Source organism: Equus caballus, chromosome 31 (genome assembly GCF_041296265.1).
Source record: "Equus caballus isolate H_3958 breed thoroughbred chromosome 31, TB-T2T, whole genome shotgun sequence".
Classification (NCBI taxonomy): domain Eukaryota; kingdom Metazoa; phylum Chordata; class Mammalia; order Perissodactyla; family Equidae; genus Equus; species Equus caballus.
Window position 1 is genome coordinate 24969415 of NC_091714.1, and position 18725 is coordinate 24988139.

General features: G+C 38.9%; 1 long non-coding RNA gene across 3 annotated transcripts in view; it reads right to left on the reverse strand.

Moving 5' to 3' along the window:
• The window catches only part of LOC111771418 (uncharacterized), a 165000-nt gene that overhangs the window by 101511 nt on the left and 44764 nt on the right, over positions 1-18725 (reverse strand). For all 3 annotated transcript variants that reach the window (XR_011434402.1, XR_011434400.1, XR_011434401.1), the window contains exons 2-3: positions 15413-15665; positions 13972-14061 (exon numbers count right to left, since the gene is read on the reverse strand). This is a non-coding gene — a long non-coding RNA (uncharacterized lncRNA). The remainder of the gene's footprint in view (positions 1-13971; positions 14062-15412; positions 15666-18725) is intronic.

Genomic DNA, 18725 nt, shown 5'->3' on the forward strand with positions numbered 1-18725 from the left:
TCATTTCTCTGATAATTTAAACATGAGAAATTGTGTGTTATTCTGCTAACACTCAATCATGATGCTTATTTCCTTCTATGTTTGGTAATTTTTTTTCCAACTGGGAACACATATTTGGTGAAACATAACTGGTGGGAATCAGGAGAGCCAAACTCAATATGCTTTGTATCAGAGAGGATTTGTGCTGGCCTCTGCTTCATGGCAGATCCTGTCCCCAGCCTGATGCCATGTTAATTTAATATTTCAGTTCGATGTCTCCCTAAGTAAATGGTAGTGTAAATTTAAACATCAGAACTGTGTGAGAGCAAGCTAATGATTATAAATTGTCTGTAAAGAGTATTGCTAATACTATTTTCCTCTGTAGCAACCTTGGACATGACACATTTCCTGGTAGAATCGATTTTTTGACTGGCAGAATTTTTTCCTAGCACAACCTTGAACTTTAGGGTTGGCCCCATCGAGATCCAGGCCTATGAGGATTCTTGGGTTCCGGTGCCCACCTTTCATGGGCGCAAAGCCTGGTCTCCAGTTCCTCAGAATTTCAGTCATCCCTAGTTCATGGCTTTACTTTCACCTGCCTCTTCATTTGTTTATTGGCATGTGTACTTGTCTATTTTGATCTATGTTGAGTGTCAATATATGATTCCTAGCTCAGCAATGAATTAAAATATTATCCAGAATCTCTAACATGTTTTGTATTGGAAGGTTTTCAAAGAATCTAGCTTGCTATGCCACCCAAAGTGGAAATGCTCCACTGTTTTGAGCTCCTTGAAGTGAGGGACTATGTTTTGTTCTGTTTTTTAAATAGTATTTTAGTAAAGTAGAGTGCAGGCAAAATCAAAATAAGCTGAAATATGTAAGGAAATTTTAAAACATTTTTATCATGTTTTTTTTTTTTTTTTTTTTATTAATGTTATGATAGATTACAACCTTGTGAGATTTCAGTTGTACATTTTTGTTAGTCATGTTGTGGGTACACCACTTCCCCCTCCGTACCCTCCCCCCACCCCCCCTTTTCCCTGGTAACCACCAATCAGATCTCCTTCTCAATATACTAATTTCCACCTATGAGTGGAGTCATGTAGAGTTCGTCTTTCTCTGACTGACTTATTTCGCTTAACATAATACCCTCGAGGTCCATCCACATTGTTGTGAATGGGCCAATTTCGTCTTTTTTTATGGCTGAGTAGTATTCCATTGTGTATATATACCACATCTTCTTTATCCAATCATTAGTTTCTGGGCATGTAGGCTGGTTCCACGTCTTGGCTATTGTAAATAATGCTGCAATGAACATAGGGGTGCAACGGACTCTTGAGATATCTGATATCAGGTTCTTAGGATAGATACCCAGTAATGGGATGGCTGGGTCATAGGGTATTTCTATTTTTAACTTTTTGAGAAATCTCCATACTGTTTTCCATAGTGGCTGTACCAGTTTGCATTCCCACCAACAGTGTATGAGGGTTCCTCTTTCTCCACAACCTCTCCAACATTTGTCGTTCTTGGTTTTGGATGTTTTTGCCAATCTAACGGGGGTAAGGTGATATCTTAGTGTAGTTTTGATTTGCATTTCCCTGATGATTAGCGATGATGAACATCTTTTCATGTGTCTATTGGCCATATTCATATCTTCTTTTGAGAAATGTCTGTTCATGTCCTCTGCCCATTTTTTGATCGGGTTGTTTGTTTTTTTGTTGTTAAGCAGTGTGAGTTCTTTGTATATTATGGAGATTAACCCTTTGTCGGATAAGTGGCTTGTAAATATTTTTTCCCAATTAGTGAGCTGTTTTTTTGTTTCAATCCTGTTTTCCCTTGCCTTGAAGAAGCTCTTTAGTCTGATGAAGTCCCATTTGTTTATTCTTTCTATTGTTTCCCTCAACTGAGGAGTTGCAGTGTCCGAAAAGATTCTTTTGAAACTGATGTCAAAGAGTGTACTGCCTATATTCTCTTCCAAAAGACTTATTGTCTCAGGCCTAATCTTTAGGTCTTTGATCCATTTTGAGTTTATTTTGGTGAATGGTGAAAAAGAATGGTCAATTTTCAATCTTTTGCATGTGGCTGTCCAGTTTTCCCAGCACCATTTGTTGAAGAGACTTTCTTTTCTCCATTGTAGGCCCTCTGCTCCTTTGTCGAAGATTAGCTGTCCATAGATGTGTGGTTTTATCTCTGGGCTTTCAATTCTGTTCCATTGATCTGTGGACCTGTTTTTGTACCAGTACCATGCTGTTTTGATCACTGTAGCTTTGTAGTATGTTTTGAAATCGGGGATTGTGATTCCGCCGGCTTTGTTTTTCTTGCTCAGGATTGCTTTAGCAATTCGTGGTCTTTTGTAGCCCCATATGAATTTTAGGATTGTTTGTTCAATTTCTGTGAAGAATGTTCTTGGGATTCTGATTGGGATAGCATTGAATCTGTATATTGCTTTAGGTAGTATGGACATTTTAACTATGTTTATTCTTCCAATCCATGTGCAAGGAATGTTTTTCCATCTCTTTATGTCATCGCCTATTTCTTTCAAGAAAGTCTTGTAGTTTTCATTGTATAGATCCTTCACTTCCTTGGTTAAGTTTATCCCAAGGTATTTTATTCTTTTCGTTGCGATTGTGAATGGGATAGAGTTCTTGAGTTCTTTTTCTGTTAGTTTATTGTTAGTGTATAGAAATGCTACTGATTTATGCACGTTAATTTTATACCCTGCTACTTTGCTGTAGTTGTTGATTATTTCTAATAGTTTTTCTGTGGATTCTTTGGGGTTTTCTATGTATAAGATCATGTCGTCTGCAAACAATGAGAGTTTTACTTCTTCGTTACCTATTTGGATTCCTTTTATTTCTTTTTCCTGCCGAATTGCTCTGGCCAGCACCTCCAGAACTATGTTGAATAGGAGTGGTGAAAGTGGGCACCCTTGTCTTGTTCCTGTCCTCAGAGGGATGGCTTTCAGCTTTTGTCCGTTGAGTATGATGTTGGCTGTGGGTCTATCATATATGGCCTTTATTATGTTGAGGTACTTTCCTTCTATACCCATTTTACTGAGGGTTTTTATCATAAATGGGTGTTGGATCTTGTCGAATGCTTTCTCTGCATCTATTGAGATGATCATGTGGTTTTTGGTTTTCATTTTGTTGATGTAGTGTATCACGTTGATTGACTTGCGGATGTTGAACCATCCCTGTGTCCCTGGTATAAATCCCACTTGATCATGGTGTATAATCTTTTTGATGTATTGCTGTAATCGGTTTGCCAAAATTTTGTTGAGGATTTTTGCATCTATGTTCATCAGTGATAACGGCCTGTAGTTCTCCTTCTTTGTGTTGTCCTTGTCAGGTTTGGGGATCAGAGTGATGTTGGCTTCATAGAATGTGTTAGGGAGTTCTCCATCTTTCTCAATTTTCTGGAACAGTTTGAGGAGAATAGGTATTAAGTCTTCTTTGAATGTTTGGTAGAATTCTTCAGAGAAGCCGTCTGGTCCTGGACTCTTGTTTTTGGGGAGGTTTTTGATTACTGTTTCTATTTCCTTACTTGTGATTGGTCTATTCAGATTCTCCATTTCTTCCTGATTCAGTTTGGGGAGATTGTAGGAGTCTAGGAATTTGTCCATTTCTTCCAGGTTGTTCAATTTGTTGGCATATAGTTTTTCATAGTATTCTCTTATGATCTCTTGTATTTCATTGGTATCTGTTGTGATTTCTCCTCTGTCATTCCTGATTTTATTAATTTGCGATTTCTCTCTTCTTTTCTTGGTGAGTCTGGCTAGGGGTTTGTCAATTTTGTTAATTCTTTCGAAGAACCAACTCTTTGTTTCATTGATCCTTTCTATTGTCTTTTTTGTTTCAATATCGTTTATTTCTGCTCTTATTTTTATTATTTCCCTCCTTCTACTGACTCTGGGCCTTGTTTGTTCTTCTTTTTCTAGTTCTGTTAGGTGTCGTTTGAGGTTGCTTACGTGAGCTTTTTCTTGTTTAGTGAGGTGAGCCTGTATTGCGATGAATTTCCCTCTTAGGACTGCTTTTGCTGCATCCCAAATGATTTGGTATGTCGTGTTCTCATTTTCATTTGTCTCCAGATAATATTTGATTTCTTCTTTAATTTCTTCAATGATCCATTGTTTGTTGAGAAGCGTGTTGTTTAGTCTCCACATTTTTGCACCTTTCTCTGCTTTTTTCTTGTAGTTGATTTCTAGTTTAATAGCGTTATGATCAGAAAAGATGCTTGATATTATTTCAACTCTCTTGTATTTATTGATGTTTGCTTTGGTTCCCAAAATATGGTCAATCCTTGAGAATGTTCCATGTGCACTTGAGAAGAATGTGTAACCTGCTGTTTTTGGATGAAGTGTTCTATATATACCTATTAAGTCCATCTGGTCTAATTTTTCATTTAATTCTATTATTTCCTTGTTGATTTTCTGTCTGGATGTTCTGTCCATTGGTGTTAATGGTGTGTTGAGGTCCCCTACTATTATTGTATTGTTGTTGATGTCTTCTTTTAGTTCTATTAAGAGTTGCTTTACAAATTTTGGTGCTCCTGTGTTGGGTGCGTATATATTTATAAGTGTTATGTCTTCTTGGTGGAGAGTCCCTTTTATCATTATATACTGTCCCTCTTTGTCTTTCTTTATCTGTTTTGCTTTGAAATCTACCTTGTCTGATATTAGTATAGCGACACCTGCTTTCTTTTGTTCATTATTAGCTTGGAGTATTGTTCTCCATCCCTTCACTCTGAGTCTGTGTTTGTCTTTGGGGCTGAGGTGTGTTTCCTGGAGGCAGCATATTGTTGGATCTTGTTCTTTGATCCATCCTGCCACTCTGTGTCTTTTGATTGGGGAGTTCAATCCGTTTACATTTAGAGTGATTATTGAGACGTGGGGGCCTACCACTACCATTTTGTGTCTTGTTTTCCGGTTTTCTTCAGTTTCCTTTGTTTCTCGTCCCATGGTTTAATCTGTTCTGATGTAGAGCTGCTACTCTCTGTTGTTGTCCTTCTACTTATCTCCTCTGCTCTTGGTTTTGTAGCCCCTTTCCTTTTTTGGATTTTTCAGGAATGAGGGTTTTCCTGAGGATTTCCTGAAGAGGAGGTTTTGTGGCAATGAACTCCCTTAATTTTTGTTTATCTGGGAAAGTTTTTATTTCTCCATCGTATTTGAAGGATATTTTCGCTGGGTAGAGAATTCTCGGCTGTAGGTTTTTGTCCTTCAGATTTTTGAATATATCATTCCACTCTCTTCTAGCCTGTAAAGTTTCTGCTGAGAAATCTGCTGATAGCCTGATGGGGGTTCCTTTGTAGGTTAGTTTCTTTTGCCTGGCTGTCCTTAATATTTTCTCCTTGTCGTTGACTTTTGCTAGCTTCACTACTATATGCCGTGGAGTTGGTCTTCTTGCATTGATAAAGTTTGGAGATCTATTGGCTTCTGTCACCTGAAGATCCATCTCCCTCACCAGATTTGGGAAGTTCTCAGCCATTATTTCTTTGAATAGGTTTTCTGCCCCTTTCTCCTTCTCTTCTCCCTCTGGTATACCTATAATCCTTACGTTGCATCTCCTAATTGTGTCTGATAATTCTCGGAGAGTTTCTTCATTTCTTTTAAGTCTTGCTTCTCTCTCCTCCTCTGCCTGCAACAATTCTATATTGCCATCTTCCAAATTGCTAATTCTTTCCTCCATATTATCGGCCCTACTGTTCAGAGCATCTAGATTTTTCTTAATCTCCTCTATTGTGTTCTTCATTTCCAGTATTTCTGTTTGGTTCTTCTTTATCGTATCAAACTCTTTTGTGACATAGCTCCTGAACTCGTTGAGTTGTCGGTCAGAATTCTCTCTTAACTCAGTGAGTATTTTAATGATGGCTGTTTTGAAGTCATCATCATTTAGGTTATATATCTCATTTTCTTTGGGATTGATTTCTGTGTATTTGTTACTTTCTTTCTGTTCTGGAGATTTAATGTATTTTTTCATATTGCTTGATGATGTTGATTTGTGCCTCCGCATGGAGATAGAGTTTAGTTGCTCCTTTCACTTGTTTCAGCTGCTCCGGTGGGGGGAGCAGCTGTTTATACTTCACCAACCAGGAACCCTGTCCGTAGTTGCTAACTGGGCCTGGGCCCCTCTTCGTAGCCACAGTGGCCCTTTGGATTCCCTCCTCTGCCGTGGGGGCCGTCACGGGGGGCTTCAGGCTGCAGGTGCCTACTGTTGTTGCCCACCTAGATGCGCTCTCTCCTTGGGGTCTGCAACGGTGTTATGGGCTTTTCCAGTGGCCAGGGGTGGGATCACTTTTATTTGTCGCTCGGTTGCTGTCGGCACCTACCAAATCTCACTTGTCCTCTATGGGTCGCAGGAGAGCTATTGGCATCTTCTACAGTCTGTGGTTAGTACACCTAGCTATGCTGCTTTTGCCCTGGGGTCTTCCAGCCTTGTGGCTGGCGGCTGGGTGCCTTCTACTGATGCTGTGCAGAGGCTTTCCCTAAGGCTTCTGTGAGCCTGTAGGGTTTCCCCCTAGGCTACTAAGCTGGGTCTCTGGAACTCTCTCCAGCCCCAGTCCTCTCTGAGATCTCCGGCAATCCCTAGCCTCACCGGGTGGGCAACGGCAGCTGGGGGTCGCCCCGCCCTCTGGGCTTCTCTCCGGGCCTCTGCCGGGAGCTCTGAATGCTCAGCGTGGCCCCTCTGCTACCGGCAGACAGAGAGTTTTGTCTGCTGCCTGGCGGAGCTCCGGCGCTTCCCCTCCGGGTCGCCGGACCCGCCTTTGGAAGTTCCCCCGCCCCGGTCCTCTCCGAGATCTCCGGCAATCCCTAGTCCCACGGGGCGGGCAACGGCAGCTGGGGGACGCCCCGCCCTCTGGGCTTCTGTCCGAGCCTCTGCCGGGAGCCCTGAATGCTGGGCGTGGCCCCTCTGCTACCGGCAGGCAGAGAGTTTTGTCTGCTGCCTGGCGGAGCTCCGGCGCTTCCCCTCCGGGTCGCCGGACCCGCCTTTGGAAGTTCCCCCGCCCCGGTCCTCTCCGAGATCTCCGGCAATCCCTAGTCCCACGGGGCGGGCAACGGCAGCTGGGGGACGCCCCGCCCTCTGGGCTTCTGTCCGAGCCTCTGCCGGGAGCCCTGAATGCTGGGAGTGGCCCCTCTGCTAATGGCAGACAGAGAGTTTTGTCTGCTGCCTGGGCGGAGCTCCGGCGCTTCTCCACTGGGTCGCCGGACCCGCCTTTGAAAGTTCCCCCGCCCTGGTCCTCTCCGAGATCTCCGGCAATCCCTAGTCCCACGGGGCGGGCAACGGCAGCTGGGGGTCGCCCCGCCCTCTGGGCTTCTGTCCGGGCCTCTGCCGGGAGCCCTGAGTGCTCAGCGTGGCCCCTCTGCTACCGGCAGACAGAGAGTTTTGTCTGCTGCCTGGCGGAGCTCCGGCGCTTCCCCTCCGGGTCGCCGATCCGGCCTTTGAAAGTTCCCCCGCCCCGGTCCTCTCCGAGATCTCCGGCAATCCCTAGTCCCCCGGGGCGGGCAACGGCAGCTGGGGGTCGCCCCGCCCTCTGGGCTTCTCTCCGGGCCTCTGCCGGGAGCCCTGAGTGCTCAGCGTGGCCCCTCTGCTACCGGCAGACAGAGAGTTTTGTCTGCTGCCTGGCGGAGCTCCAGCGCTTCCCCACCGGGTCGCCGGACCCGCCTTTGGAAGTTCCCCCGCCCCGGTCCTCTCCGAGATCTCCGGCAATCCCTAGTCCCCCGGGGCGGGCGTCTCTCTGGGACCCTCCGGGCGCCCCGAGCACCAGGCCGGGTCTCCCCGCCAATGGCGGGGAGAGACTCTCCCCGCGGGCTCAGGTGTGCAACTCCAAAGTTTCCCTCTGTGTTTAGGAGTAATTGCGGGGGGTTTAAGTAGGGTTCTGGTCACCTGTTTCCACCGTCGCTCCTCTGTTGTGTTCTCGCTCCTGCCCTAGATGTGTGTGGATCCTCTGGGGGCGTCCGTTGGAAGAAAGCCGCTTGCGGGTACTAGGCTGCCCGTCGGGGTCGGAGAGTTTTCACCTATTTCCACATCCTCCCGGAGGAAAGTCCGTCCGCCTTCCGATGTATAGTCGCGTGGGTGTCTCAGACGTCCTGAGATGCTGTCTGGATATCCTTTGTCAAGCGATAAGTGTCCAAATAATTGTAGACTCGAAGGGCGAGAGACAAAGAGGACTACTCACGGCGCCATCTTGGAATCAGGCTCTTGCAAATCTCTTTTATCATGTTTTAAAATTTATTTTATAAAATTTTAATAAATTTATTGACATATAATTGACCTATAAAAACTGTATTTATTTAAAATGTACAATTTGATGAGTCTTGACATATGTATACATTCACGAAACTATAACTACAATCTGGATAATGAACATATTCATCACTCCTTGAAGTTTCCTTGCGCCCTTCTATAATTTCTGCCTCTCACTACCCCGATCCACCCCTAGGCAAACACTGATCTGTTTTCTATCCTTATATATTAACTTTATATACATTGGATCATCTGTATGTACTCATTTTTGGCTGCTTTCATTTACGCAGCATAATTATTTTGAATTTCATCAGTGCCAGAATGTGTGTCAATTCTTTCATGTTTATTGCTGTGTAGTGTTCCATTGCAAGGATGTAGCACAGTTTGTTTGACCCTTCTCTTGGTGGAAGACATTTGGGTTGTTTCCAGTTGTAGGCTACTCCAAATACAGCTGCTGGGAACACTCATGTGTGTGTGGATGCACACTTTCACGTATCTTGGGTAATATGGAGGGGAGGAACTGTTGGATCACGTGGCAGATAGGCACTTAACTCTAAAAGAGGCTGTCAAACTGGTTTTCAAACTGTTTTATCAATTTCATGCCCACCAGGAGTGTATGAGAGTTGTGATTGTTTTGATTTCTAGGGAACATTTGGAAGGAGAGGTCTTTTAACTAACAGTCATTGTAAAAGGTGTGTAGCTGTGTCTCCTTGTAGTTTTAATTTCCATTTCCTAATGACTAATGATGTTGAGAATCTTACTATGTGTGCACTGGCCATCTGTATGCCTTCTTCAGTCAAGGATCTGTTTAAATCTTCTTACACATTTCTTTTTTTTTTAATTTTTCTATTATTTTTTTTGTAATTTCAGTAACATTGGATTATAACAATATGTAGCTTTCAGATGTACATTGTAATATATTTTGAATTCTGTGTAGATTACATTACCCATTTCTTATTAGGTCGTTTGTTTTCTTATTGAGTTTGAGATTCTTCATAAAGTTGGTTTATAAGTTCTTAGTCAGATTTATGATTTGTAAATATTTTCTCCCTGTCTATAGTCTCTCTCTCTATTTTTTTTAACAATGACTTTCAAAGAGCTGGAGTTTTTAATTTTAAAGAAGTGAGGTTTAGTAATTTGTTATTTTAGAGATCATACTTCTGATACTATATCCAAGAAATCTTCACTTAATCCACGATCATATTTTTGCTTCTGGAAGTTTTATATTTTAAGTTTTACATTTAGGCTTATGATTTTTGTGTGCGTGTGAGGAAGATTGGTCCTGAGCTAACATCTGTGCCAATCTTCCTCTATTTTTGTGTATAATTCCGCACCTGGGATCCAAACCTGTGAGCTCCCGGCTCCCAAAGCAGAGAGCATGAACCCAAACACTACACCACTGGGCCCATGATTATTTTTAATCCATCTTTGTATATGGTACAAAGTGTAAGTTTAAGTTCTTTTTTTGCATATGCATATGCAATAATTTCAGCAACATTTGTTGAAAGATAATAGATCAATGTATTTCTGGTGATGCAAAACTTTTATAATGAAAATTAAGGAGAATATTGTTTTCTGTACATTCACATTACAAAACTCTTGCTAACGTGTGTCTCTTTCATTAAGTAAGATGTTCATAGAGCTAAGACTTGTCAGTAAAAGCTGTGTTCCTCCCAGAGAAGACCATGGAGAAGACTATGTTAGAGGAATTCGAATTTCCAAAAATTTCCCTGTAATCAGTGTTATGTATGGTTGTTTTATCCTAAATTCAACAGACTAATTTCATGTCCCTTTTAGAATAAAGCATTTTAATGGTTATGTCATTTCCACTTAAAATTAAAATCAATTACCTTGTTTCCTGTATCTTACTCTAATTCTTTATTTTATGATATTCATCATAAGAATACCAGAGGTAACATCACAGACAATCCTTTTTTCCTTACTAACCAACATTCACACTTGGCAGAACCATAGGCTGTCGGTCTACAATCCGTCCGTGTTAGAAAAATAATGGGTTTCACAGATGCTAACCTGACCTAAATCACACAGCCACCTAACTATAAAATAAACATGAGAAGCCATGTCCTCTTTCCAGTCTAATTCTCTTTCCTTTTTTCCCTAGCTCTATTGAGATATAATTGACATACAGCAGTGTGTAAGTTTAAGGTGTACAATGTGATGATTTGATATATGTATATATTGTGAAATAGCTACCACACTAAGGTTAGTTAACACATCCATCACCTCACATAATTACTTTTTTAATGTGGTAAGAACATTTAAGATCTACTCTCTTAGCCACTTTAAGTATATAATTCAGTGTTGTTATCTATATTCACCATGCTGTACATTCTAGCCCCAGAACTTATTCTCCTTATAACTGGAAGTTTGTACCCTTTGACCAACACCTCGTCATTTACCCCACCCCTTAGCCCCTGGCAACCACCAATCTACTCTGTTTCTATGACTTTCACTTTTTTAGATTCCATATATAAGTGATAGCATATAAAATTTGTCTTTCTCTGTCTGACTTATTTCACTTGGCAAAATGTCCTCAAGATTTGTCTATGTAGTCACAAATAGCAGAATTTCCTTCTTTTGTGGCTAAATAATGCTCCGCTGTATATGTATACCACATTTTCTTGTCTATTCATTTGTCAGTGGACACTTAGATTGTTTGCATGCCTTGGTTATTGTAAGTAACGCTGCAGTGCATGGGAATGCATGTGTCTCTTTGAGAGAATCATTTCATTTTATGTGGATATAGACCTATTAGTCACATTGCTGGCTCACATGGTAGTTCTTTTTTAACTTATTTGAGGAACATCTATACTGTGTTCCATAAAGGCTGTACCAATTCTCTTCTCTTCATGCTGCTTTTATAATCTAATAAAGCTTGTTTGGTTGGCTACTATCAATCCAAGTAAAAAATCTGAAAGAGCTGAAGATATTGGCTGAATAAGATTTTCTGAATATTCCTGAATTTAAAAATCAACTTCAGCATTATTTACAACAGCCAAGATATGGAAACATCCTAAATGTCCATCAACAGATGAATAAAGAAAATGTGGTGTATATATATGGAATATTATTCAGCCTTAAAAAAGAATGAAATTTTGCCATTTTGACAACATGGATGGACCTTGGGGCATTATCCTAAGTGAAATAAGCCAGATGGAGAAAAACAAATACAATACACCCGAGATGGGGCTGAGGGTGGGCTAAATGGGTGAAGGGAGTCAAAAGGTACAAACCTCCAGCTGTAAAATAAATAAGTCCTGGGGATGAGACGTACAGCATGGTGACTGTAGTTTGTAATATTGTATTGCATATGTGGAGGTTGCTGACACAGTAGATCTTATAAGTTCTCATCACAGGAAAATAAAATTCTGTGACTATGTAATGATGATGGATGTTAACTAAACTGACTGTGGTGGTCATTTCACAATATATGCAAATATTGAATCATTATGTTTGTGTACTAATATAATATTGTGTGTCAAATATACCTCAATAAAAATAAATAAAATTTAAATAAAATTTGTTCTAAAAATTTAATTACCTATGTTATAATTAAACCTTTCTTGCTTATTTTAAATCATGTAATATATTTTTAATATGTCCAATTTAAAAATTATAATTAAATATTAATTATTTCAAATATATGTTTCAAACAAAGCATTACTTTAACTTTATTAAGAAAGACACTCTAGCAAATTAACAAAGCTACCAATGAAAATGTCTTTTCTTGGAGGTTCTGGTTATTTATTATAAAAACTTTAAATATGTAGTTATAGTAGATTTACACAGGCTTTAATAATCATGGTGATTTAAGTTAATATAAATGACACCATTCACTCAATAGATGCTAATATAGGCACACCTACTATATGCAAAGTTCTCTATGAGGCAATACAAATAGTAATATAAAGTCTCCAACCGTAAGGAACCTACACTTCAAAGGACAGATGAACCAATTCCACAAATGACTGATTTGTGGCGCAAGCTCTGGTTGGTGGCAAAAGAAAAGGAGCGAGCATGTTATGGAGGCTTTGAAAAGGGAAATCAATGAAAGCTTCATAACAGAAGGGAAATTTATTTCTATTTACCCCCAAATCTTATAGCACATTATCTATACCACTTTGTAGAATTATTGAAGAATCTGTGATGTGATCAAAACCAACTAATGAAACAAGCCAACTCATTGGGGAAGAAGTAGACCATTGCTGTAGGCATGCTGTACCGGTGCAACACTCTCCCACCCACAAAACCTGTCCTCTGATCTTATTCGGAAGACCTGCTATCAGGATTACTACCTTTAGGTTCTATACAGACTTCTTCCTGAATTTATCGCTTTTTTTCAAGTTATAAGGAAATCTTTTTATAAAAGTGATATCAGGAGATACCAGTATTCAAATATGGTATCGTACCAAATTATTTAGTCCCAAATATTTCCCCTGCCTTTTTATGGCTCGTCGTGTGGACCAGAAATGTGAAAAGCCAATAAAGGCTTAGAACAGCAATTCTAATTTATTTTCTGCCCCAATGCATATTAAAGACATACTCCTAGAGGTACTGCAATGTGTATGTACAGTTCCCCAAAAACTAGAAGGGTTGTAATTCCACAAATTTCTTTCTAACTCAAAAATGAGTTATTGAAACACAAGTAAGAGTAATATTATTATGAGTAAGTTTAGACCCAATCTAATTTGCAAAAACTAAGTCATTTACAAAATTTCAACATTTTATTAATAACAAATTACTTGTGATTTGCTTTACAGCTGTTAGCACACACCATTTCAGAGTCCCTGCTGAGACACAGAGGAAAGATGCCAGGAGAATCAGGAGATTGCTGCCCAGAGTGAATTCACAGTAGGCCAGTGTCCGGGACTCTGCTTTGCAAGTCTCCGAATGTATTCGTAATTAATGTCCATAGGGTATTAGGCCTAGGGCAAAGAGTTCATGCTCGACACCCTTATGAGAAGTTGATAAATAAAGCCAAGAGTCAGATGCATTTATTTACAGAGGAAAGACTGTTAAATGATCAGAATCTTATGAACTTTTCTTCAGGGCATATGTTTCTGCATTTCAAAGTGACTGATAAACTGATATTAACCTGGAAGCTTTGTGCTGAGCATGGAATCCGAGGAAAGGAGGTGAACAATCAGATCAAGAAAACATCTCATTGAACCTTGCCCCCTCACTACAATCTTTCTAGTTATCTAGCAACATTTTTGTCCTTTGACTCACCATACCTCATTAGATAAAAACAGGGATGTTTCCTTTTCTGAAGTTAGGTTTTCTAATGTGCAAATTCACCATTCCTTTATAAGTCAACATAATATCACATCACATTTCTCTCAATTCTGTGCTGATCTGAATAACAAAAGAGTCATTTCCAGAAATGTTTGACTCTTCTATAAAAGATTTTACAATTGAAAAAGCAGTTAATTACATGTACATGATGGCAAATAAATGTGCCTTGTGACCACCCTTCAGTGAGTGTTTTAATCACTGCCTGAGCTCTTCACTCCTCAACCTATCCCAGTCTGTTCCCCTCACCTGTGAGTGCTAATGGAATAGGAGCTATTTTTATTATTAGTCAAAGACAGAGAAAATAACTCTAAATTAAAGGATAAACAAAAATGGGTTTATATTCCAAAGCCAAAATATTTTACCTTCTCTATTGTTTTTGCATTTATATGCAATATTCCCATCTTAGCATACAGAATTAAATATTAACTATACTTACTTTTTATGTTGATCACAAAGAATTTAAGAAGAGTTGAAAAAGAAACCCCGTAGCACGGTGGTAGGAGCACTGGTTTCATTCGCAGGTTTCCTGGGTTCAAATAAAGGTTAATAGATCACTTAGTGGCCATGTATCTTGGATGAATTTTGAAAGTTACCAAATCTCTCTAGGCTGCAGTTTCTTACCTATTAAATGGAGATAATAGTAACATCTCCATCATTGGTGTCATTTGGATTAAAAGAGGATTTAGCATAGTAAGCATTCAAGAAATGCTAGCTATGATCATTAAAAAATCTATTTACAAAAAACCTAAAAAATCCATTTACACAAAACAGAATTTCACAAATTCATCCTGAATATCACATGTTAAACTATTTCTTTAAAGTCTTAAAGTCAGGGGCCGGCCAGTTGGCGCAGCGGTTAAGTGCACACATTCCGCTTCAAGAGCCCAGGGTTCGCCGGTTTGCATCCTGGATGCGGACATGGCACCGATTGGCAAGCCATGCTGTGGCAGGCGTCCCACATATAAAGTTGAGGAAGATGGGCATGGATGTTAGCACAGGGCCAGTCTTCCTCAGCAAAAAGAGGAGGATTGACAGCAGTTAGCTCAGGGCTAATCTTCCTCAAAAAATAAAAAAATAAAGTCTTAAAGTCAACATTTATATTATTATCAATGATTGAATGCTTTATTGTTTGTGGGAAAAAATATGCGTCTCTCACAATACAAATACATTATCCGTAAGTATAACAGAATCCAGGAATAAATTTCCTTGTATGCCTAACTTACTTTGATTATACAGTCACTAACTTAGATAAAGATTAATGGGAAGCCATGGAGAGAAAACATGAGTGAGCAATATATCCTGAAATCCACTAATCAGTTTGAAAAAACAGAATTGATCTTTAAATTTAGTAACATATGTTTGTAAAATGACTGAGGCAGAAATCATTCAAACACCTAACCCATATTTCATGTTGATGGGATACATAATCACTACTTACAAAGGAAACAAAATATTTCATAAAAGGCTAAATCCTTAATTTCTGCTGCTCCTTCTAAAGAAAAATAATCCTCAGCATCAAATTTTTGGATACATTGCTTAGTTACAGAATAATCTTCAATTGAGAAAACATGTAAGCTCTTGGAAAATGATTAAATAGAAAGCAACATGAAAACAAAAGTAGGAGGAATCCTAAAGAAAAAGAAATGAAAGAATTTCACTTAATCCTTCCTTTCAAAGACTATCAAATCAATATTCCTGAAATTCTCTAATCACCAGGGTAGATGGTTTAGAATCCAAAATATGATGTTGTTCACAGTATCTCTTAAGAAAATTCTATGTTCATTCTTTAACATAATTTGGCAAAAAGAAAACTAGCGTCACCATGCTTGTAGAAATCAAAACTGAATCTAATTTGAAGTAGCTAGATAGAAACATACCTTTATGATTTTTCTTCACGTATGTCTTGAAACAGAAGAAACATTTATTTCTCCTGAAGCCTTTCTTGACAAGTTTCAGCTTGACACTTCTGAATCTTTTGATTCCTATAATTTTACCTCCAAAGGAAGATCAAAGAGGTCTTCATATTCCAATTTACTTTCTTTCTCTCACTGATGGGTGCTTTGAAATAAAGATTTGGGATCATGCTTTCAATTTCTATTATTTCCAACTTTCAAGATGTGATTGTATTTTCTGTAGGAGTCAAAATACATTATCTATTAAGACCAAATTTTTCTCTTTCCCCATACTTAACTTTATTTCATGAATAATCCATGGGAAGAAGAGCTTTCAAGTTCAACATAAGTCAATGTTACCATATAAAAAATTTTTTAGAAATGAGTAAAGGACATTTTACTGAACATAAAAATTTAAAGCTAGGAATGGACACTTCACTAATGATCAGGTTGTGAAGAGAAGGAGAAGCGGTGTCTATCAAACACATCACCAGTCATTTTAAAATTCCAATTCCTCCTTGCTTTGCCTCTCTTCCTCTTTAGCTGCCTGACACCTCCTCTCTTGCTCTTCCCTCCATGACCCACATCAACCAAGGCTCTAACAAACAGCAAGGTCTCCTCATCCCTATTCCTATCCCATTGAGAAAATACATCCATCAGCCTTCCCCCCATCTTAGTGTCCTCCCATACCTTTTTCTGTGGAGCTATTTTTATTCTCTCCTCTCCAATTTATTATTATTATTTTCTAACAAGAGAGTAGAGATGTAGCTTTTCTTCCTTTCAGTTTCATATTAATAGTTTTGAATAGCTACTCAGTGTTTTAAATAATTGAAGCTGCCTTGTTTGAAATCTACTCTATTGTTGTTAATTAAAAACGGTTAATTCTTTTTTCTCTAAGGACAATTTGACAACTTCCCAGAAGGATCTTATTTTTTGAAGATCACACTTTTGGTTCACATTAGATATCTCTGGAATCAAACTAGAGATGATGCTGATTTTGCCTTAAGAAACGTGTCAACATTTGATGTTCTTTCTTCTTTCTGGTTTAATCACAGATCACGCCCAGGAATCAAATATTCAGTAGTTGCAGAGCACCAATGCTGTCCTCAGCATCACGCAAGCTACGGATGTGAATGAGAATCTACCTTTAAAAGGAAGTATTAGAAAAAACAGAAGCTAGCACTCCTCTGCACATTGTTAGAAAACAATGTCTTCTGAATTAAATGGAATAGTGAATAAAATTTTACTACCAGGGAACCTAATCTCGTTAAGAAACAAGTAGCTAAATATACTATATGGCCCTTCCTCTCCTGATAGAGCAGGAACAACCCCTCCTCCCATAGAGTGCCCAGAATTACGTCTGGACATTACGAAAAGTATGCCTCAGAAACACCCACTGGGCAGTTTTTCAGCATCAGTTTGTACTCGAAATCTTCAGTATGCTTCTACTTTCACCTCCACTTGTGACGAGAGCACCGTCCTTGAAGCTGTTTGAAGAAGACTTCATGATCCCACCCACAATGACCGTCACGAAAACACCAAACACCAAATTCCTGCCAACTAGGATTGCTCTTCTCCATACGCTCTTGAAACCAGCAGCAGTCAGATGTCAGAGCAGTGTCTGTCTCCATGCAGACTCTTGTGGAATTTAGAAGAGCCAATGAGACCTTAGATTTATAGTTTAGAAACACATAATTCATCGCCTCACTTGGTTTTGTAATGGCCCTTTGGGGCTATAGACAGGTTGAGGAAATTATGTATATTCCAACTAATAAGTCACAAGGTGGATACTCAAAGCCATGTTTTCTATTTCCAATGTTTGTGTTGTTTTTCAACTTTGAGTAAACTAATAGTTAAAACAGATTGAATAACCTTTTTAGTAATTTGCATTTTAACAAAGTTGTCTAAAGAAAAATTAGTGGACATTGATCACCAAGAAAATATAAATTTATCACATTAATATACGTTAAAAACTCTCAGGAAAAAAATTCTTGATACTAATAGTTGATAAGTTATTTTTGCCAAAGTAGCACTTCTTTTGACCTGAAAATATGCCAAAATTTTTTAAAATAATTTTCTAAAATCATTATAATTTTTCTCTTGTAGTTCAAGGTGAATAATTTTAAATGAGTATAAATCATACGACTACTTATTTAATTAAATTATTTTAACTAATTATTGTAAATTATTTAATATAAATATAAATAAATTTCCATTGGAAAATACATGGAAAATTCAGGAAAATAAAAAAAAAAAAGAAAACTAAAGTGATTCTGGCACTCATTTCCAAAATGTGACCTAGACCTTTTAGGAAGTACTTTTGCACTGGAATAAATATAAATCATTTGTACTAACTAAAAAGATCAAGGAGATATGTCACTTATCAAGATGATCCTAAACAGCTACAAGCAAGACTTTATCCCCACAGTGTTCTTTCATTGAATCAATGTTATAGATATTCTGTCCCAACTGTAGTAAGAATTTTAAAAGTTCTCATAGGAAGATGTTCCTTTACAGCTACTGTCAAGCTGGGTTCAGCAAAAGCGTTTTTTCACTACATCTAAGTGCGAGCCTGTGTGTAAGCCATGAACAACAAAGTTTGAAAAGGAGACCATTGCTAAAACAGACACACAGAAAAGCATTAAAGTACAGAAAAAACCCTTGTTGTTTAATACCTTATTCTTTTAGATTGTAATTCATAGAGGGAGGAGAGTATTATATTTACTTCCAGATTATAGGTATCACAGATAATGATGCCTATTGAGCAATTTATGACACATTAAAATCAGTTGTCGAAAATCAAGAGAGACTGAAAAGAAAAAACACTATTTTTCCTCCCTGGGGATGACAATGAAAGTTTTAGAGGAAAGGGGAAAAGAGAAAAGAAAATGAGCCCCGTTTATTATAAATAACTGAGTAGGCAGTTGCGTCTCTGTGACCATGGACAGGAAGTACCACCTGCCCCCAAATAAGTCCCCTATTGGCTTGCCATATGGTCTGCAATCCCACTGTCAGAAATTTATGTTCCTACATCTTAAAGATCTTAAACAGATTTTCCTCTTCAAGTAGAAATTTTCTTAAATGTAACAATTTAGCCGTTATTGGTAATTTTGCTAGGGGCTCAGATTATTTAGGGAAGACCCAATCAAGTGACAATGGACATAGCATATCAACTAGGAATGATGTTGCCCTGATAAGCAAGTAAATGAATAGTAGGTGACACAGTCTAACTATTACCCTGTCTACCGTCTGAAGTCATTCAGCCAATGTAATACAACCACAGAATGTGTACAACGTG